A 23,774-nucleotide genomic window follows, 5' to 3' on the forward strand; every position below is an offset into this window, starting at 1 on the left:
ATTGCCTAAACATATCATATATGTTTCGCTTAGCCTTTGCCTTTAGTTTCCAAGCATTCGAATTTTATGAAACTAGTTGAGTAAGGCCCACCAATAGCTTAAACATACTCGTGTAAAAGTGTGGCCTTGAGTGTGCTCAACAAGCCTCCGATTAAAAGAGCAGCCATGTTATCTTGCTATATGGTGGAAGGCAACTTAATCATACGTGGTATGCGACTCAATATTTACCGATGGATTTTATCCTTTTCGTTTTATTAAGGTCTCATTTGATCAGCATGCATATCATTTAATATATCACATAAAATTAAATCTATCACATGCTGTTCTACTAAGATGGTTATGGACTTTTCTACTCTAGTTATGAACATATAAAGTAAACATGCTCAATATGATGATGATCTTGCATTTCATTTGAAAAATGTCACCCAACAATTGAGGATCATAGTTCAAATCATTTGGTGCTTAGGTTTGAAAAGATTTAGTAATTTTTTTTTTTAAATTACTTAGTAAAGGAATTGATCATATCAAGGCCTTTAGATAGCTCAAATCATATTTGAATTAATTTTATTAGTGAGTTCTTTCTAATTAAACTTCTTTAATTGGAAATCTAAACCAATTTAAGAAACTTCCTAATTTGAGTATCTATCATAAACCATTTTAAAAGGTTTCATGATCCAAATCATGTGTCCTAAATATTTTAGAAAGGTCCTTATCCACCTTTTAATCTTGTATTATCCATTCACTAATTGTAGAGTTCTAATCATTATTAGATGTCCTAATTTATTAGTAAATTTATCTTAATTAAAATCTATCCTAATCGGATTAGGATGTCATCTACTCAAGTTGACTTTCAATTTTAATTAAAATTATCTAATCTAATTAGATGTGGATAAATTTAAATCATAATCCCTTAATTTAGGGAGTCCTCATCAAATGAGGAAGACTTAATATTTTGGAGATCTACTATCAATCAATTCAAAATTGATTGATTCCATCAAGGATTCAAACTCCTTGATTTTAGGCATGTATCCCTAACATTTAGGAGTCAATGATCAGCTAATGAAAGAATCTTTCCTGATCATTGAGTGTCCAATTTCTCTAGGAAACAACCACTTTCTATAAAGCGGTTGCATCCATGGCAATGGGAGGTGCGGCATCCATGTGTGGCAGCACCATGCACAACCTTTGTCATGAGTGCAGTTTCACATGTAAATGACATTCCTTTAATTTAGTTAAGTGTCCAACCACTCAAAAATTAATTCAAATTCAAAATTTTATCCTTTAATTGAACCTTTCAAATGAGGATAATATTCTGAAATTTTCAGAATTAATTTTGCAAGATTATCTTGCCATTCAAAACTGATTTCCAAGCTGTAACTATTCTCTGAACTGTTTTCAAACTTTCAATAATTAATAGCCTAAATCAGCTTGTTTGGCCATGAAAATTTCCAGAAATAATCCTCATTGAACATTTTAATAAAGATAATTTTTCTGGAATTTTTCAGAATTAATTTTCCAGAGTTTCTTGTCAATTAAAACTGAAATTCATGCCAAAACAGTGAGCTGGACAGATTTATATTTGCACCAATTTTCTTGCTCGAAATCAGCATATTTGACCATGATATTTTCCAGAAATAATCCTTATTAAACATTTTAATAAAGATAGTTTTCTTGGAATTTTTCAGAATTAATTTCCAAGACTTTCTTGTTAATTAAAACTGAAATTCATGTCATAACAGTGAGCTGGACTGCTTTCACTTTTGCTCAAATTTCTTGCTTAAAATCAGCCTATTCAATCATGAACATTTCATGATTTTCCTGTCCACATATCCAGCAATAAATGTGTAACAATTAAATATTTTATTTGCTGGAAATTAAGCACAAATAGAAGCAGAAATCTGCACCTAAAACTGTGTGTGTGCTGCCTTGCAAGACAGCCTCCAAAACCGTGCCTTATGGTGTTCCTTTTTCTTGTGCCTCCTTAGCACAATGTAAAATACACATTAGTTAAGTCTATATATGATTCAAATAAGTTAAGATAAGATTAAAGTAGGGCACAAAGGTTCTTGGACAGAATTAAAAGAAATTGGCAAAGCATATTTTTGAAAAATCAATTTTAACAAAATCACACCAAATCAAAATACAAAACAACTATTTGTTAATCAAGCATCCTTTGAACATGAACAAGCACTCAAATGGCATGAAAGGGGCTCTGATACCACCGTTGGGTGAGGGATGATCATGCATCATATACAAATAAAACGCAGTGAAAATAAATTTAAAAATTAAATTTACACCTCACATTCCTAAGATCTCTTTCATGTCAAATCGAGTACAGAATTAAATGAAATTGAAAGTATATGATCATATCACTTTACCTAAATAACAAAGATTGATTAATCATTTGTTAAACCACCAAATTAGCCTTCAAAAAGTTCAACCACCTCAGCCCGGTTGTTGCAAACCAAAGCTGTCCAAGGAATCCTTGTGCAGTCTCTAATGGTGATCCAAACCAATGAATGAGAAAATCCTTCTTTAAGGATTGGGAGTGCTATGCCTTGACAATGTGCTAGCAAAGATGAGTTTCATAAACTCATAATCCACACAAAATTGTGGGGCTGAACACACAAAAAAATGAAGTGAATGAAAAATTATTTTTCTTCACACAATGAACGGCAAGATAAAAGAATTTCTAATGTGCCGTTCACTCCTTTTTTTTTTTTTTTCAATCGTTTCCACTTATTTGTTTGGAGGCTATAGCAAGGTATTTATAACTTTGATTAATTTTAAACCCTAATTACAAAACTATTTTGTAATTGCCAATTAATCCAATAATTTGATTAAATAATTTAATTAAGTCTTTAAGAAGCCCAATTAACTTAATTGTGTAATTTAATCGATTAGTCCCAATAACTTAATTAAATAATTTAATTAATTAAGCCCAACAATTTAATTAAACAATTTTAATCAATTAAGCCCAATGACTTAATTAAACGAATTTAATCAATTAGGCCCAATAACTTAATTGTTTAATTTAATTAATTAGGCCCAATGACTTAATTAAACAATTTAATTAATTAGGCTCAATGATTTAATTAAACAATTTAATTAATTAGGCACAACTTAATTAAACAATTTTAATCAAGTGCTTGAGAAGCTCATAACTTCTAATTTGATTAAGTCCAACTTAATCACCTCTCCCATTTTATTTTCAACAGTCATTTTAGGTGTATGACTCATTAGGCTTCTAACATGTTGGTAATGAACTCAACATATAATTCTTAAGTTAAACTTAGAATTACATAAATTTAAACTACTTTAAATTTATCATTAATCAAGTTAACTACCTAGAGTTCATAAACCAAGATTGGGATCTAGCAATCCATCATGACCACCCAAATGTTAGAAGAGTCAAGAAAGTTTGACTCAACCTTTCAGTGATCAGCCTTTCAGTATAATTCATTCCCTCATCATATATCCTGAAGATGATAAGAGCATGGTGCAGTGTCTACTCTTATTGATCTGCATATACGTTCTTGAAGTTTGATCATTAGCTTTATAAAGACTTTTGAAACTCTTTTCATAATCTTCAAGTCACCTTGGCCAAGGACTTCAATCAGCTAATATCAACCAAGAATAGTTAGGATATGTCCCCTACATCACTTGGGGTGATGATTCCTATCTTGACCACTCATTTGCCTTCACAAGCTTCATGCTATACCCAAAAGCATCCTGTTTAGGCACCCGTAAGGATGAAATCAAAGCATAGCACTCCAAACATAAGACAACCTAGTGTCTCAAGTATAAGGTGTATTTACACAATTGACATATTAGAAGTATTGCATAGACACTTGAGTGAAATACCAAATGCACTTCTCATGGCGAGTCATGTTTAGTGAACTTGATCTCCTAGGCAAGCACTTACATTCTAGTTCCAAGTATCTCTATAATTCAACCTATGAGATCAGTTGCTTACTTTTCAAGTAAGAAACAAAGAATGTACCAGTCTCTAAGTATCATTGATGTCCAGTCTCAATGATACATTGACCAGGAACATTTTGAGATTACGCTTTGATGCATAAGGATCTCATAATTGCAACCCATTACAGTTCCCTTGCAAGTCATATTAATCTCATGGACTTCATCCAATTAGACTTATAATTTGTTATAATTGATGTCTTATTGATGAAGGAAAACCTTTAATCATTCAACATGAATGATGTTGTTGCATGATTGGAATCAAGCCTTAACCAATCCCAATTGGCTGTAGGGCTCATCCCAACACATTGTTCAAGTAGTATAAATTAGTTTTACATTTGTTAGCTTACAAGTTCAATTAATATAAAAGTTTTATATATAAACTTTGCATCATAGTTCAATTAGTATAAATTAATTTTACATTTGTTCGTTTACAAATTCAACTAATATAAAAAATTTATAAAAATTTTATAAGTATTATAACTATAATCGAGTTCTATATGGGGTACCAGGTAGCCAAAATAGGAAATAAATATAATCGGGTTTAGGTTTCGAGTACCCTAAGGGTGATACCCTAACTTGAGTTTGGTACTAAAAATAATACTTGAACCTACCCCGTAACCAATTATGGAGTACCCGAACCCTATTCTATCGGGTCAAGTACTCGTGGGTACCCAGTTATTAACTACCCATTTACTTCCTTAATTAGAGAAACCACCAAAGTATAGGTGATAGTGTGGACCATTAGAGAGACCTACATGTAAAGGTGAATGTGCTGACTATAGTGTCATGAAAATGGATTATGATAGTGGATAAGTAAGTCTCCACCATTTAAGGATTATGTGAATATTATGATGCCCATTATTAAACACAATGGATGTGTGTCATGAAATGATGTATAATGCTTGGCTTTGAGTAGATTATTGTGTGGATACTCATTGTAATGTGTTTTGAATGAAGCCCAGTGTGGGGGTAAGAATACCACAGGACCAAGATAGATGAAAGTACTCATTCTTGTCCCTTTATAAAGCTTGGTGTGGGGGTAAGAATACCACATGACCAAGATAGGCAAATGTACATGTATTCACCCCATTTTGTTTGGGTCAATTTACATCATTCCTTTTTTTTTATTTTCTTTTGTTTCATATATTGGTCCTTATTTATTTACCACTGGGTCAAGTTGGATGTGAGTCTAGTTAGATCGAGTCTTTTCAAGACTGAAGTCCAAAGACATTTTAAGTCAATTATATATTGGGCCTTTAGGCTTTTAAAGCCCAAAACCTAATAGGCCTAACCAAAAAAGAAAAAAAGAAAAAAAAGTGAAAAATATTAACCTTGCTACCATGCTTGCCATGGCAGCCAATTGAGCTGGATTCCATGATAGCCTTTTCATTTCTCCAAGAAAGGTTTACTTATTTTCAAGTAAGGGTTATTACCCTAGCCATTTTACCTTCCTTAATTTGCAAGGGAAGGGAAATTTTTGAAAGAAACCAAACCTAAAAATGCTACTATCGGCAACATTCAAGGCATTGCCATTGGCAGCAAGCGTGGGAGATGGGTTTTGAAAACACTTATCCTCACCTATAAAATAAAGGAGAGAGCAACATGAGAAAAGGGAAAAATCCCTAGAAAAAAATTAGAGTAACCCGAGAATGAAGTTTTTTTTTTAAGAAACCCTTTTTGAAAAAAAAAAACCCTAAGAAGCTTTTGAAAAAACATAAACCCTAGAACTAGATTTTCTTAGAAAACCTTTTTTTTTTTAAATAAAACCCAAAAGAAGCTTTTCTTGAAGAAACAAAAGCTCTAAAAAAATGAGAAAAAAAATTTTTCTAAAAAAAGAAAGAAGATGGGAAGAGGCCTGAAGGAAAGAAACTAGAAAAAAACTCTAGAAAAAGATATGGAAAAAATCTTAATTTTTTTCTTTTTTTCTCAAAATAGCCACAAATATTAATAAAGAAGACCAAAACAAACCAAAAAAAGCAAAAAACCTATCTTTCTACCAACTAATTTACAACCTAAGAAAACAAAAAAGAAAAGCAATTAGAAACATAAAAAAAAAAAGAGAGAGACTAGAGGCTTTGGTTTCAGTAAGGTTTTCAAGAATATTTTTTTAAACAATAGGTTTGACATTAGGGGATTCTAAGTTTAAGAGGAAGGTCGTGTGACGGCATTAGAGTAGCAAAATAGTGGTGAAGCGATGGCAACTTAAGGATAAGGGGTCGGCTTGGAGAGGAGAACATAAAGTTGCTTAGTAAAAAGAGAAAGAGAGAAAGAATAAATTTGAGGGTTGCAACTAGGGTTAGGGATTAAGAAGAAAGAAACCTTGAATCAAGACAAAAAGAAAAAGTTTAAATAACTAGGATTTAGGGGAAAAAAATGACATTGTTTTGAGAGAACAAGAAAAGCACTAAACGTCGAGTTTCAGGCAAAAAAAAAAGGTTTGATTGAGACAGGCCCTTGTCCTTAGTTGCTTTTGGAAAATAGACCTTGAAGCAACCTATTATCCATGGCATCTTAAGGTTAGCTTGTGGGCCCATTTTGGAGCCAAGAGAAAACCCTTTTAGATTTTGAGACAACTACAACCTAAGCTTGGTAACAAATCTTCTTGGGCCATTTTGTTTTGTTTCTTATTGGGTTTTATTGGTTGCTTTTATGTCATTTCAATTTAACTTACTAGCAATTTATAGTTAGCATGGAATGTAGGAATAAGTTTATTTAAATAAAAATAATAACTGAAAATAGATCAGTATATATAAAATGTACATGGATATATAAGAAAATAATAATAAAAGAAAAGAACTTCTAATTTTATCTCTACATGATATTTTAAATTAGTTAGCACTATAAAAAGGAAAATTTTGAAGAATGATACTCATGGAAAATATGTAGAGTATTTAGAGTTTTAAAGAAATAGATATATATATATATATAATATAATAATAGAATGTTTCATCTTTTAGAAATCATATAATAATAATGTAACAAAAATAGATTATTTAGATTATACCGATGATGGAATATTTATTCAGGATGTGAGAAGTCGTAATCCTAAATTAATTTTCCTAAAAGAGGGATTTTGGTTAAAACTCCACCAATATGATGGGAGGGTTTCAATTTTGAGTCCCAATACTTTCATCCCAAATAAATATTTGTTTAGAAATGTTAATAAAAAAATTAATAAAATAAAAAAATAGAATAGAAATGAAATAAAAAAGAGAAATAATAAAACAATAATTAATAATTAATATATAGTATAAAAAATGATTAATATTGAAATTTATAGCACGTCATGCACCATCATTGCATCATTTAAATGTCTTAGCATCTCGATGTACATTAGATAAAGCCTTGATGATAGGACTTTTTGAGAAAGTTTGCTAAGACGAGTTTACTTGGAAAATTCTCTAGGTGAAAGAGTATATTTGCATCCCACTAGTATGATGGGAGGGCTTGTGGAATATCCTTATTAAAAGGCCTTTACTCATATTAAAGTCTATATTACATGAAAATGTTTTTACTTGTAAATGATCACCCTAAGGATGGGATTCTCTTAATAAGCTTGCAAAGGCGAGCAGTGGCAAATTTAAGATTTTGTATGAGGTGTGACAAGTAATCATATAAGGTCATGGATCGGGTCAATGATTCAATTTAGAGTAGAAATCTAATCACTTTTGAAATAAAATTAAATTATACCATAAAATTTCATTAACAATTTAAATATAAGTTTTCAGATTCACCAATATAAATAAACATAAAGCAAAAAGAAAAATTAAAATTAGATTTCATCTATGACAAAATCCGTGTCAATGTTCTTGGCAATCTCTTTCTCAATGTAAAGGATAAGTGAACTAGCAAGAAAATCATCTTCCATCTTATTACGCAACCTCATTTTTCTTGGTCCCAATGGAGTGTTAAAGGGGGTTGAATAGCACTGAAAATTTTGAAAGGTGACTCTTTGAGCTTGAAAAACTCTTTATAAAATATAAGATGGAAGGTTTAAAACTTGTTAAGGTTAAAAGACACCAAGTAAGGAAAGGTAGAGAGAAGTGGGCAAAACACAAGTATTTATAGTGGTTCAGTCCCTTTGACCTATGACACTACCTTGATCTCCCAATCAGGGATTTTTAACCCAACTTCACTGAAATAGTGGAATTAACAGCTTCCACCAAGCTTTTACAAGGTGAGTTCTAATCCAAGCTCTAATCCTTTACTCGAATCAACCAAGAATTAAGAAGAAAAAGGAATACAAGTGATCACTCTTTTTTATCTAAGATGTATATAATCAAGCTCAAACCATTTTAACAAGAATAGGAATGAAGAACAAGTGTGTAAAAGAAAGTTCTTGGGCTTTTTGCTCAAAAATGTGATCTTTGTAGCTTTTTGTAATCTTTGATTATTGGAGGACCTTTTTATATTTTAAAAATCAATTATGGCTATTAAAGGCAGTTTTTAGCCATTATGAATATATCTGAGGCCTTTCTATCTGTTATTTTATCTTCTAGCATTTAAATTCAAATGGGCAGATAGTTTTCTGTTAAATGGTTAAAGGTAGGCTTTAATCAATTAAGCCTTCTCTAACTTGCACTATTTGGTAGCTTGGTTCATTGTGTTAACTGGTTAAAGGAAACTCTAACTGATTAAAAACATTCTATTTTCAAACTTCTCCAACTAGTAGTCTTCCTTTAATTGTTTAGTCCTCCCTTTAACTAATTGAGGCTTTACTTCCTTTTACTTTAATTGGTTGAAATAAACATTAATCGATTAAAATATCTTCAAACTTGAAATATCTCATTTGGTGCCCCTTAACGGTCAACTTCACTTTGAATTTACATTTTGGTGTTTTTAAATACTTTGTGTCAAGCCCAGCCCTATAATATACTTGCCATGTCATTCATGTATTTGACAACATGCTTGCATACTTGAATACCTTGGAAAAATCGTCAAAAGTCGATAATGTACCTAGTGGTACAACTAAGTTGATTTAAGCCTCAAACTAGTTCAAATAAAGATTTTAAGATGCAATTGAGAGTTATTGAACCTTAGAATGACTTAATATGGTGATTCGGAGTTCGGGGATTGATTTGGAGTTAAATTGGAATTTTCATAACGTATGGGTAAAATGGTCATTTTGCCACCCGAGGGTAAATTTGGGATGGTGGATGAAATTTTGATCAAGTTTGACTATTTGAAACATAATTTGAGCTTAAGAAGTGAAAAATTTTAATTCTGACAATTTTTCGAACATAAGGGCAAAAAGATCATTTCACGTGTCCACAAGGACGCAATTAGAATTTTTAGAATTTTACACCACCTTGACACTTGTCAAACCCATAAAATTCATTTTATACTTTGGATGATTGAGGGATTTTATGTGGTAGAGAAGAAATGCTTAATTATTAAGTTTTATGTATGGATCAATCACATGGTGACAAGTGTCAAGCTTTAATATTATTATATTTTCCTTTATAAACACAACTAAAACTCTCCCATCTCATTTCTCTTGGCCGGCCAAGGCAAGAACAAAAGGTAAAAAGTATAGAACAAACCCTAGAGAAGAAAATCAAGAAAAAATTCATTGGATTTCAAGGAATTAAGCAAGTAAAGGTAAAATTTTTTAATTCTAGCTTGTGATCTACCTTTCCTATGCATTCTTTTTCAATTACCATGGTTAAAATTCAAGATCTCATGAAGGATTCATGGCTGACCGAATTTAGAGAGAGAAGATTTGATGATTTATTTGGTTAGATTTCAAGGTATCTTAGTGTTTTTAGTTGTTTGGTGATGTTTAGCATGAAAAACAAGCAAGAAATTTCATGCCCTTCACCCACACTCCTTGGCTGAAATTTTCAAGAGAGAAATTGGATAATGTACTTTGATGAATTTCATGCTATTTAGGTGTTTTTAGTTGTTTTATATGTAAGGTGTAAAAATCAAGCATGAAAATTACATGTTCTACACTAAACCTTCAATGGCCGAATTTTACAAGGAAGATATTGATGATGGATTTTTGTGATATTACATGTTATTTAACTTGTAATTGATGACTTGGAGTGTTGGAAGTGGAATCAAGTTAATTGGAGTTGAATTAGATGTATTGGCCAATTAACTTGTGTATAGATCGAATTAGGCCAATACCATTTTATTTCGATACATAATTGAAGCTACATAGAACACCATATTTAGATAATAATCCAAACATTTCGCATCCCATTTCATGCATTCATATAGAGCCTAAATTAGTTTTATAACTGTCACGACCCAATTTCCCGGGCCGTGACCGGGGCATGAGCTCAATGAGCATAGCTCACTAAGCCCAAGCAAGCCTATCCATTTACCTTTGCTTAACAAATTTATCATATCATGCATACACACACACCTTTTCTCGGGTGTGAACATAGCCAAAACACAATGACATTATCGATAATAATATACATGCACTATACCAGTCATGTGTTTAGCAATTTACATTGCATACACATATTCACATTGTTAGATTGTATTCACAATACAAAAGGACCCATGACTTTCAACGGAGACATTTACAATAAAAGGGATTACTATCGAATACCAGACACATACCCAGGAGATGCACTACGGGGACTCCTCGATCTAGGGTCCAACAGTCACCTGATCTGAAAACATGAATTTTTATAAAACGTCAGTACAATACTCAGTGAGTGAACAAGAAGGGAACAAGCATACGATAAGGAATGTTTATCGAAATCATGATGCATTCATTTTCTCAAAACCATGCAATTGTTTTAGCTCCTTTAAACCCCTCATGTAAACCCCACATGAGTAAATCACTTTACAAAAATCCATGCTCAACTATGGTACCAAAGAAATGGGAAATATGGCAAAAACCCACAAGTTAGCAAAATGGACAGAAAGTTTCTTGCTGTAGCGAAACAGAGCAACAAGAGAAAAGTTTCCCTTCACTCAACAAAAAGGCCATCCTACTAAACCAACAAAATCAACATAAAACTTATGAAAATTTCCAAAGTGCAATGTATCAAATTTCACATATATGTCAACTATATATCACATTCATGAGCTTTCATTTCATAAGTCTAGATATGCATAATTTGATAAACAAACATCAATATCATCATAATCACACCCGGCTCATGTACATCCCCCCACATCGTGCATATAACCGGCACAATCGTGTGCATCCCCCCACATCGTGCACAATCAGTGCCATCGTGTACATCCCCCCACATCGTGCACACGGGCACTATCATCATCCATCTTTCATGCCACCATCATCATCGGCATGTGCATCCCCCCACATCGTGCACACACACGGTTACAGTCATTATACACAATATCTTCATCATGCACAACACACACATATATATATCATCATATTGCAATAATGCATGAATCCATAGCAATCACATATCACAACATTAAACCATTTAACAAAAGCTTGTTCCCAAGGTACATTTTCTAAGACAAGTTGGATAGAATCTTTCATATTCCCCAAAACAAGTTTGAAATGCAAGTCCACTCACCGATATTGAAAATCCAGATTCCAGGTGCACTCGGACTAATAGTCCTCAGGCGTAATTCCTTTGTCTTTTTTGGACATCTCACTACCTTGACAAATAACAAAGTCAAGGAATTTACTATATTGTCCCTAAATTGATATAAACTAATTTAAATTACTAATGCTTGATATGTAAATACAAAAATACGTCCGATTACCGCTTAATCGCGGTATCGATTAAATTCGACTGATTACCGATTAATTGGCGATTGTGTCCAAATCACCTCCAAATTAATCCATTTCTCCTCCAATACCTTAATTTACCACATACCATTTAAATAAAGCCAAATTCAGCATTAGAACCCTCACAGTTCCTTATAGAAAAATTCGGTCATTTGGTGCACTAGCACCGAAATTTTTTTCTACATAATCGTTTCATCTTAATTCATCAATTTCCAAGCCATTTTCCTTGAAATAAAAACAATCCCCCATTGATATTCAGCCCTCATGGTTCTACCAACAAGGAACCCTAGAGAAATTGAATAATTCTTTTGTGTTTTTGTTCATAACCATGCTTAACTATCCCAAAACACTAACATAGTCTAAAATCAAATTATTCCAACAACAATTCCTCTTCCATACCCATTTTTCAGAATTGAATTCATCATGATAACTCAATATTCAACCATGGAAATCAAGAACAAAAGCATGGGTAAGCTAGGTATCAAGGAGAATTAAAGAAATTCTAACTTACCTAGTTTGTTTCCTTGATTTCTTCACTTTTTCTTTGAATTTCCACCTAGGTTTTTCTTGTTTTTCCCTTTGTTCTTGTTGCTGGTTGCCTAGGCCGAATATGGTGAGAGAATTAGGGATTTAATGGGCTGATTTCTATAGAAAATGATAAAATAATCAAGCATGCCACGTGTCACATGCTTATTGGCCCAATTTTTTAACTTTTTGACTTTTTCTTCTTAATTTTCCACCACAAATATTCTGGTATTTATCCAATCCTAACACAATTAAAATCCCTTGGTCTTGACAAGTGCTGGGGCAAAAAATTTACCGATTTGCCCCTGAGACGAAAAAATTACGACTTTGCCCCTATACTCCGAAATGTACCGGAATCATATTATTTCTATTTTTCAACCTCAAATAACACTAATATTGATCAATGTTAACCAAATGGGGCAAAACTTGTTTTATAAAAATTCCCGTTTAGTCCTCTAGTGGTAAAATTATCATTTTGCCGTTGTGCTCCAAAAATACTGGGAATCATAAATTTTCACTGCTAAACATCATTTTATACTCCAATAATCATAATTATATTTCATATAATTATTCTTGGTCAAATGTGATCAAATCTTGGCTAAAAATCTCCATTTTATCATCAAATGATAAAATAACCGTTTTGTCCCTAATCGGTCAATTTTCCTGATGGACTCCAAACTGGACCTTGAACTTCGAATCATTATTCTAAGCCATTTTGTGGGTTTCAAAATTTTCAAATTCCTCTTAGAATTTCTATTTGAACTGGTTCAAGGCTCGATTTAACTTAGTTGTACCACTCGGTACAATAACGTCTTTTAATCAAGCTTGACAAGGTCTCACAATAACGGTTTAGTACAAATATAGTAAATTGCTTGTTGTGCATTATGTTTAGGTAGTAAAACTTTCAATAAGGGTAAGGAGATTGTACCCGAAGATCGGAACTAGGAGTACTTCAACTCCCGATATTGTGAGTAACCTTATTATCGTCTCAATTATCTAAAGTAATTTTTATTCGTTTTTTTGATTTTATAGAAAAATGAGTTTAAATGGTAAATCCTTATGTTTTATAAGTAAAATGTGATTAAATGAAATGAGTTTTATAAATCATTTTGAAATTGAATGATGATTTTAGAAATTAAGTAATTGGAGACTGTTTGATTGTGTTGTAAATTTATGGTTTGAATTGAATGGCTTATGGTGATATTGGCATGAATGGTTGAATTGGAAATTGTGTTGAAATTGTATGAACTATTTGTTTTGCCTTAACAAGCTGGGTAGTAATATAATTGTCATGTCATGCTGTCGAAGCTTTTATTGATTTGGTGGGATATTGATTAGTCACTGCAGTGGTGGGTTTCTGTGGACTAGCCTATTAGAGAGGGGCACGGTAAACCTGGTTATATTTTACCTTGGTACGAGAGGCGCGGAGGGTATCTCCTAAGGTAAAGCTTTAAAGTTCACTACATGTTAAACCACCACGTGAGGGTGAACTCAGCCAACGCCAAGGAACGGCTATACTTTTAAACGTAAAAATGTGTTTTATGCATATATGAACTTTTCTTTAATAGCCTTGGTGGACTCGGTTGGATGCCCTGGCCAAGGTATCCCCGAGAATGAGTTTTGGCACAAGCTAAATTTTTAAGAAATTCATAAGCCATGTTGATTATTTGAGTGAAATAAAATTTTTTTATTTAGTTGAAATGAGTTTGAAACGTTATGAATTATAGTATGATGAACTATTTTAAGTTGTCTCAATGTACTCGACTTTAAATATTTTGATGATGTTTGTTTACTCATTGAGTTTATATAAACTCACCACCCTCATTTCCACTCATTCTAGGATCAGGACAGTCTGTAGATAATTGATTTCGTCGAGGATCTACTTTAGGATTTACATCCTTAGAAATTAAAGGTCTACCTTCTTGTACATTGTTGTTTATTTTGGGGGCCCACATATCATTGTAGAATATTTTGTATACTTGGCTGCGTGTGCCACTGTGTGTATGAATATATTTTGCTTTTATACTACAAAAATTATTTACACAGAGTTCTATAAATATTGTTTTATAAGAAAATAGAATATTTTATTTAATATTTTTATTTAGTTTGATTAGCCATAATTTCATTTCAAATGGATGATTTAGATTGCTAAAATTATTTTTAAATAAGAAATGTATATTTTTCGATCATATACTATATTTTCACCAAGTTTCAAAATTTTCGGGTAAAAATGACCAAAATACCCTTGTGTGGCAGAAATTATTTTTTTGTTTGTTTTGATTTAAAAATAGTTTATATCCCCTAAAACATGATATTTAGTAACTATTGCTCACAAGGGAGATGTAAAACTGATGCGAGAGTCTTGCGAGGTTTTGATTGACATTCCGAGTAATGAATGTCTATCGAGACATAGTGGCGGATGTCACGGGGCTCGAAGGGAGTACCAGGTCGTGACACTTCAAGTCTTAAGCTTTAATCAATTAACTCCTTTGCTTAACCGATTAGCAAGCTCCTGTGTTTTGCTTCCAGTACTCTCATAATTGATTACTCTATTATATAAAGTTATTTAGCTACGTTTTTAGGATGATAAAATAGCTAAGTCCTCATGTTTTGAGTTAATATTAGATAGTTTTTAGGTTGTTAGTTAATTAGTTCAAAACATGTTGATTTACTTTATTTCTAGTAATTTTATTCTAAATTCATGTTGAAAGTCTCAATTTAAGGCAATGCTGATTTAGTCCTTGTGTTTTTAGGTTCACATGTGCTTAAAGTTAAATGTTGGTGAACAAGGCAATGGAGACTAAGTGTAGACTTTTACTAAACAAGTTGCGGTGTTTCAGTCATAACTCGAGCTACAGAGATCCATTCACAGTAATTCTTAAACCATAGTAAAGCTAAGAGGCATGCCTACAACTTTCATATTTTCCATTTCACCCAGATCAACCTCAAGATAGCAGAAAATCATGCTTCAAAATGAAGTACTGCAGTAGTCTACACCAAGGCAACCCTAGAAAGAGCAATGCTGTAGCCGTATAGAGCTCAAGGCCACAGTGCCCAAGGATACATCAAGACTCCCATACGATTTCCTGAGTGTCCAACACCACAATGCCCAAGGAGGAACACCATAAAGTCAGATGGAAAGAAAACAAATATATATATATATATATATATATAAAAGTTAAGAGCATCGCGATGCTCCTAGAGCAAGGTCGCGGTGTTTTGATGTGGATTAATGAAGTGTAGCCAATTAAGAAATGACTTTTTAGGGTTTTTTGGTGGCTATAAATAGGTCTTTTCCAGTAGCTGAAAAAAGAGGTTAGAGAGGCAATGACGACAATTTTTGAGAGAAAATAAAAGGTTTTTCAACAAGAAAAACGAGAAGAAATCAAAAGAATTAAGGATCAAGAATCGACAGAGGATTTGATTTTTTTTTTTACTTTTCATTTCTTTCTTGTTATTTTTCTATAGCAATGATCTTTTCTCTTGATTTAATTATGTCTACTGTAAATACAATGATGAACTAATTTCGTTTTCTAGGATTATGGGATATTTCATTATGTAGTTTAATTATTTGATTTTTTCTTGCTTAGTCTTAATGGAAATCAAATGGTTTATTCAATTCTACACTTGATGCTTTTCACTGCCTAATCACCGGTTGAATTGTAGTTGGTCTCTAAATGGAACTTAACAGAAGGAGTTTAGAATAGACCATAGTTTTAAATAGCGTTTGTTTGATTCACTTCGGAGTTAAGTGATAGTTTTGTGTTTAGGATAGACATAAACATAAAAACGTTAGGCGTCCATATTAGAACACAAAACTAATGAACTTTTTTAAAATTAATTTGCATAGACATATGGGATTAATTTAGAAAAGGTATGTGTGTATGATCTCGATAGATGTCGTGTACATAATTTGGATTTTATGTTAGCCATGTATTCCATTAATCTAAGTTAAGGAAATGATTTAAATCAGACAAAGTTTTGAAAGACACCATAATCTTAGGTTTTGAGTAAATATTTCTCTTAGTGACATTTTTTTCTTCGCTAATTATTTAATTAATCAATTATTTTAATTAAATTGATCCTTTGAAGTCAAAAGCTTGGATGAGATCTTTTTGTTAGAAGTTTAGTACTCAGTAAAGATAGAAACAAATCTTAGTGGGAAACAATAATCGACTTATTTTATATCATTTGTACAGCCACATGCACTTGTATGTATTAAACTGACCATCGTTAACTAGTTAAGCCCTGTGCTAACTGATTAAAGCTTTTCAGTCTCACTTTTATATAGCACTCATATATGCCTTAACTGATTAAGGCTTCTCATTAATCAGTTAATAATGTTCTGTTTTCACTTAGTCCTTTCTTTTTTGCCTCTTTAACTAATTAACTCTTCTTCTATGTTAGCAAGCTTTTTAACTTGCCTTTAATCATCAAATTTTTTAAGGAAATTAAACTTTGTCCTGCACACTTAAGTAGTGAAGTTATACATCAATGAATAAAGAATGTTTTGTTATTATAAAAAACACATGAAGTCAACAGTCTTTACAATTTTCCTAACTGAAAATGTACGTTCTGTAGTTGCCATAGAAACTGAAAAAGTTAAGGCAAGTCTAACCAAACAATCTTGGAAAGAATAAACAATTATTTTTCTATCTTTGACATTAAATAGCATAGCTTTGAGAGAGTTGAAACACTTTCCAAACATTGGTCTTGCCTAATATCAAGTTCAAAATGCTCCAATTCATATTTCATATGCAATTAAACGATTTAGGAGAAGATATACAATTGATTTTTCTACCTTTAACATTAACTGGCATAGCTCTAAAGGAGTTGAGACATTTTGTAGACATGGATCTCACTTAATATCAAGTTTAAAATGCTACAATTCATATTTCATTTGCAATTTTTCTTGATGAGTTAAGTCATCAAGATAGAACTTTTGAGCAAGCTTGCAGATGTCATCAATTTTGAATTATTAAATCCATCTTTAAGATCAAAAAATGAGTTAAGGAAAAAAAAAAGAATGAGTTATGGAAAAAAAGGGAAAAAAAGAAAAGAAAAATAATTCCAAAATTTGGGTCTAAATGAAAAAGAAAGAAAAAAAGAAAAAAAATAATTCCAAAATTTGAGCTAAGGAAAAAATGAGAAAAAAGGAAAAGAAAAATAATTACAAAATTTGGGTTTAGATAGCATTGAACCTTGGCATTCAAATTTTAGCTTATGTACCTTACCACTACCCCAAATTAGCTCTTTTGATTTGTTTATGGGTGGCGAAGTTATATATTTTGCCTTTTATACACATAAAAATAAAAAAAAATTAAAATTGAGGGGTGGTGCCACCACCCCTTGCTACCCTTCTCCCTCTACCTTTGAAGGCGAGTTTTCTTAAGTAAATCCCTAGGTGAGAGAGTATCCTCGAGTCCCACTAGTAAGATGGGTAGATTCAAAAAATATTCTAAATAAAAGGTTTTCATTGACATTTATCGAGATTTATGCCATGCATTCCATCATTGCATCATGTGCATATCACACCCATAAAATCGAATAATGGACTTTAGGTTGCAAATAAAATAAAAAAATGAATAATAAATTATGCTTAAGGGAAATCGGATAAAAATCAAGAATTAAGGCTAAGTAAGCATAACACATGCTTATAGTTCGGCTTAAATGCAAATCACGAGGCCACTAACCCAATTGTCACAACATCGAACTCTGTACGCTCAACTTTGCATGTTGATAACCCAAAAGTCTGCAGTCTGCATTTGGAAGTAAGACCATGTTCATCAGCTACACAATTCGAAAATCACAGCCCATGTCAAAATGCAACAGAATCGGAGTCTTATTTCCAAAGTGACACACATCCCTATTCAGCAGAAGTAGAATGCGTTTCTAATGATTCAGACCAATGTCCTTCAAATGACAAAATTCAGGACTTAGATGACAACGAGGAGATTCACTTGGCTGATTTATTTGAAGATGAGGTTATTGCTAAAGCGAGTAGGAGTTTTAAAAAACTACGTAAGAAGGAAATTGAGGGCCTTAGCAAGAAAGTCTTTCCACCGAATCTGAGCAGCCCATCAATTGAGGTTCCACTACCTGATGACGATATGAATCATAGGAACGACGTTCTTACAAAAGAGCCTCATGATGTGTGGAATATGGGCCTTTAACTTGGGCTCAAGCCAAATTGTTCTGAGGAGCAGATAGTAGACAAAATCAACAAAATAACAACAAGATCCTAGACAAGGAAGAGGTAATTTCGTGTTGCACTCAAACGGTCCATTGATAGGTTTTGTAAATAATTTTGATCTCAGTTTAGTTGGTGAACTTTATGTAATTATGTTCGTATAGCTCTGCACATATTAGATGCATACAAATTGGTTGCTAATTTTGTCTTTAGATTTGGTCTTGGCTACTTATCATGGGTTATGGCTAGTGAAATTGTGGAAGGATTGGCTATCTTGCTGGATTTGGGGACCTTTTTGGTAATATTTGACTTAATGAGATCAATATTGAACAAGTTAGAGTATCTTTAATTTGGTCAATGATTTAGTGAGTTGATGATTCGGCTTGATGTTGCTTTTGATGCCTCGGCTTAATGTTGTGGATCTTTTGGTGTTTTTTATAAGGTCCTCAAAGTGTTTTATTTCTGATGTGGTTTCTTGATTATACGGTGAACTGCTCTTGTGCATAAATTAATCTCTGCCCTCTTCCACCAGTTTCAGTTTAGTACTCTTTTGCTCTCAGCTTGTTGGTGACTCATTCCAATTTCCATCCATCTTTATTGAAACTACTTAGAAGTGTTTGTTGTTATGCAGGAAGGACACCATATCGGATGGAATATTGTGTTTTGTGGTTGATACCTTTTTGACTGGCTGCAATCTCTCTTTATGATGGTCCATGTGTCATCTGCTCAATTTCTTGTATCACCAGTTGTGTTCAATGTTGAATACGTGTTTGTTTTCAACTTTTGTATTACCCGCTAGATATGGTATTGAGTGTTGATTGTGTAATGTCAGTCATGTATCAAGAGTGTTTTATTCAAGTAGGTCCTTAGACTTGTTCTTTCAAAATTTTTGGTTCTCACGAGAATTGTATCTAATTCGAATTGTTAATAGAAATATTATTTTGGTTGAGCAAAAAAAAAATTGGCATTGTTCTTGGAATAGGTGTTGCGGGGATGTTAATACCTTCCCCGTGCATAACTGTACTCCTAAACCCAAACATTATTTAATAGACCGGATTTTATTTCGTTAAAATGAACTTAGGTTAAGCTTAAGGTAACATTTTAAAGAAATAGACTCAAATAGGTGGTTAATTGCACATCAACAGAAAAGATTGGTGGCAACTCCATTTTACGTCACACGGTCAGATTCTCGGACTAGCACGTTATGACAGATTGGCGACTCCACTAGGTACTTCGAGAGTCGAGCCAGTAATTAATAATAAGTTATCCTAAGCCTTAAATAATTAATGTTAACTCAATATTTCACTCAATTTCCCTTACTATTAAATGTCATTATTTTATTTTTTTTATTTATGTGTTGGTTAGTTTTGCTTATTATTATTATTGTTATTATTATTACTTTGAATAATTGTGGGGCACTTAAGATAGGGGTGTGTAATAAGAGGTTAAAGTTTGGTATGTTTATTCACACACATGATACATTTTCATTCATCCATAAGCCTTCTACCCGAGCTTTATCCTTGATTAGGAGGGAGTTAAGTGGCTACGTTCTCGTGAGGTGATAACCTTTGCATAGGCTAGTGAAACACTCCCACTCAGATTGAACGTAGTTAGTTTGAAGATTGTAATAAGTGAGGCTTGAAGTGCCTTACTAGTTTGAGTGGATGACCATGAGGAACAATTTGAGAACTTTTTAGCTCCGAGTGAAACTGAACTCATTATGTAGAAATTCATGAGTGGCCTTCCTTTAGGCAGAGCCATTCCAACCTACTATGAAGGATGTACCCTTAATAGGAATACATGAAGGAACACTTCTCACTCTTTTTATTTTGATTTCTCGCATAAAATTATGGAAATAATAAACAAAGAAAAGAACCAGAAAGGGGATAAATATGTCAATATCGTCTGTAATGTTGACTATTTCACCCTTAACGACATCCTGGCTAGTTTAGAGAAATAAAAAAGTGTAAGAAAAATGAAGTAACAAAAAATAACAAAAGGAGATTTCTTTTCTTCGAGTGAACTGTTTTTAAAAATGAGGAAAAAAAGACAAAAAAAAAGAAAAAAAAAAAGAAAGTCTTTTTTTATTTCTTTTATCTTTAAAAAAATTATGAAAATGGGAAAAAGAATAAAAAATGATATTTCTTTCAATTTTTTCCTTATTGTGAAAAAAAAAAGAGATAACGAAGGATTTTAGTTTTGGATAAATTTTCCATTTCACACTTTACAAAATTTTTAATAATGTGGTTTTTTCATTGTACTCGCATTACGTGTACAATGTTTAAATTTTCTTGCATTTTAGGGGTACTTCTTCATTTCATATCACTTCATCCATCCATCAAGGCATCGTTGCATTTCATGCATTCATGAACGTGACATATTTTCATCCGTATGCATATATTCATCTCATGTTTATTTTTCACCGTAGTTATTCCAATAATAAAAACCACATAATGTTATTAGGTTTGAAAGAAATAGAATAAATCCACTTTTATGGAAAACAACTAGAAAATTTTGTCAAATTTCAGTTTTCTTTTCTAATTTATTTTGTTTTGAGTCAAGGGGGTTGAAAGATATGAAATATCTATTGGAAGCAAGGATAAATGCACTAGTGCGCAATCTAGAAGAATTTGGACACGATCTTCGAGAGATGAAAAGAGAAATAGCCAAACTAATGGAATTGGTTTAACATCTCAATGAAGTTAATGGAGTTCATCCTTAAGAATCCTCATAGTTTTAGACTAAACACGTCTCAAGTGACCATTGAATAGAAACCAAATTATCCTTGACAAGTGTAACACTTTACTTAGTGACCTAAGTAAAGATCAAGATTTGGAAAAAGTCAAAAGAGGGATAGAGGAGTTGAATGCACAAATGACTGAACTGAAGAGCTTCCTGACTAAGATGAGATCTTTGGCCCTCGACCAACCTCCAAACAGTGGTTTACCACCAAGCACATACATCCAACCTACCACTTTTTTGACCAACTTTTCAACCTATGATCATTGGCCTGCGTCCAAGTTTGCACCCTTACCCAAGCACCTTTCGACCATTTTTTCAACGAGTTCCTCAAACCTAGCTATTCGCACCATTGTCAACCACCACCACTCTTAGTTGGGGCGTTGTTCCAAAACAAACCAACAAGAAAAAACAGTTTGGGCCTATTCTTGTTACCTATGAAGAACTATTTCATCAATTGGTTCATGATCATCTCATTATTGGGGTACCTTTGGAGACCTTGCGACCTCCATACCGAAGTGGTACAACTTGAACGCAAGGTGTGATGCTTTCAAGTATCGGGTGCAAACATTAATAGACGCCAAGTGGTTTGATCTAGCAAAAATGGTTGGGCATGACTGTGGGAAACACAATTAGGTTTTAGGATAAAAGAAAGCTAACTATAGTGTGATTTCATTTCTAAAAAAAAAAATGCTTTTTAAGGCTCTAGGACTTTTTAATGTTTATCCATAGCAATTTTTAACTTCTTTTGAATTTTGTAAGGATATGTTTATGTTTGTGAACAATTTTGTGAAAATGATTATGTTTAAGGTTGTGATTTAAAGCGTTGTCAAGGATTGGATTGAATGTATCAATGTTGACTTTTGAGGTTTTGTTTAAATTTCTTCTAAATTTTTGTTTTATAATAACAAATAGAATTTCTCAAAAAAGAAAAAAAAAGGAAAAAAAGATGAAAAGGGAGTTGGTTAAAAAAAATCATAAATGTGTTATACAATTCAAATTTTGTTATAATCTCATCATGCACATAAAGTTTCACTGTCATTCATGAATAAGCATTTTTTGTGTTTCAAATCATTCATCATCCTTTTACTCATACATACATTTAGTCATCACATCACGCATTCAAGCATCCATTGATTTTGACACGCATGCATTCATCATTCATCCACTTTTTTGTATGTAGCATCATTTGACTTTGCTACATACAATGAAAAGAGAAGCAACAATGTTGTTGATTTCATAAGATAAAGATCTCTTTCCAAGTCTTTTATGAAGAAGGAATATATTTTGAAAGATCTTCTAAAAGGTATAATTTGTAATTCAGTCTAATTTGTTTCCATGTTGTGAAAAGATAAAAGCTCAAGGAAGTCCATTTACCATTTGTGTGATACGCAGACTCAAGTTAGAATCATGAAAGATTAGTAGTCAAAACGGATGGACAAGATTGAGAAGTGTTAAGAAGAGATAAGGGAGTAGTTGGCAAAGCTAATGGAGATGATGATTGCTAGTAACGGGAAAGGAACTACCTAAGGATCTTTAAGTTCACAAGGTTTAAGCCAATCACAAGCACAAGTGCAAAATATGTCAATAACGAGGGAAAATCTTTTTGATTCAATTTCTATACTTGACTTGGATGACCCTGAAGAGCAAACAAAATTGAATGCGGACTCATCAAGGCCAAGAAATGATTCGAGGAGTGCAACCAAAATTTGACCTTTTAGATAAGCGCCTTAAAGCCATCAAAAGGATGGGCATCCTTGGTTCGATTGATGCAACAAACTTATGTTTGGTAATTGATGTGATTATCTCACCCAAGTTCAAAGTCCTAGATTTTGAGAAGTATGATGGAACCACTTGTCCAAAGGCCCATATCACTATGTATTGTCAGAAGATGGTTGTACATGCACATGATGCTAAATTCTTGATTTATTGTTTCCAAGACAGCCTAACTAAGTCTACAACCAAGTGGTACATTTAATTGGATAGGAATCATATTAGTTCTTGGAAAAATCTTGTGAGAGCATTCCTAATCTGATAAAAACACATACAAACTTGGCCTCGGATAAGCTTTCTTTGAAAACATGGAAAAGAAAGAAACTGAGAGTTTTAAAGAATATGTTAAAAGATGGAGAGATTTTATAGCACAAGTTCTACCAAATCTCACTAAAAAGAAACAACGGTGATGTTTATCAGTACTTTGTAGCCATCATGCTATGATAGGTTAATCGACAATGCCACCAAGAACTTTGCCAACAAAATGATTTTAGGAGAGATGATTGAAAATGCAATTAAGAAAGGGAAAATTAAAGAAAATAGTCTTAATAGCATGGAAAACTACAATGCATTGAAGAAAAGGAAAGGGGAGACACAAGTTATTACATCCGAAGGGCAACAGCCATGGGGCATCAATCCATACCATCCTCATCCAACATACCAACCTTCCTACCCCACTCAGAATCATATTTCCCATAACTTATATCCATATCAAACAATTCCATAGCCAACTTTCCCTACAAAATGTCATATCCCATTTTAGGGTGGAACATGACTAGTGCATGAAGCTAGACAAGTGTAGCCCACTAGGCCCAAGCAAGCCTCTAATGGTCA

The sequence above is a fragment of the Theobroma cacao genome, chromosome 2, assembly GCF_053813885.1.
Source record: "Theobroma cacao isolate CCN51 chromosome 2, ASM5381388v1, whole genome shotgun sequence".
Taxonomy (NCBI): Eukaryota; Viridiplantae; Streptophyta; class Magnoliopsida; order Malvales; family Malvaceae; genus Theobroma; species Theobroma cacao.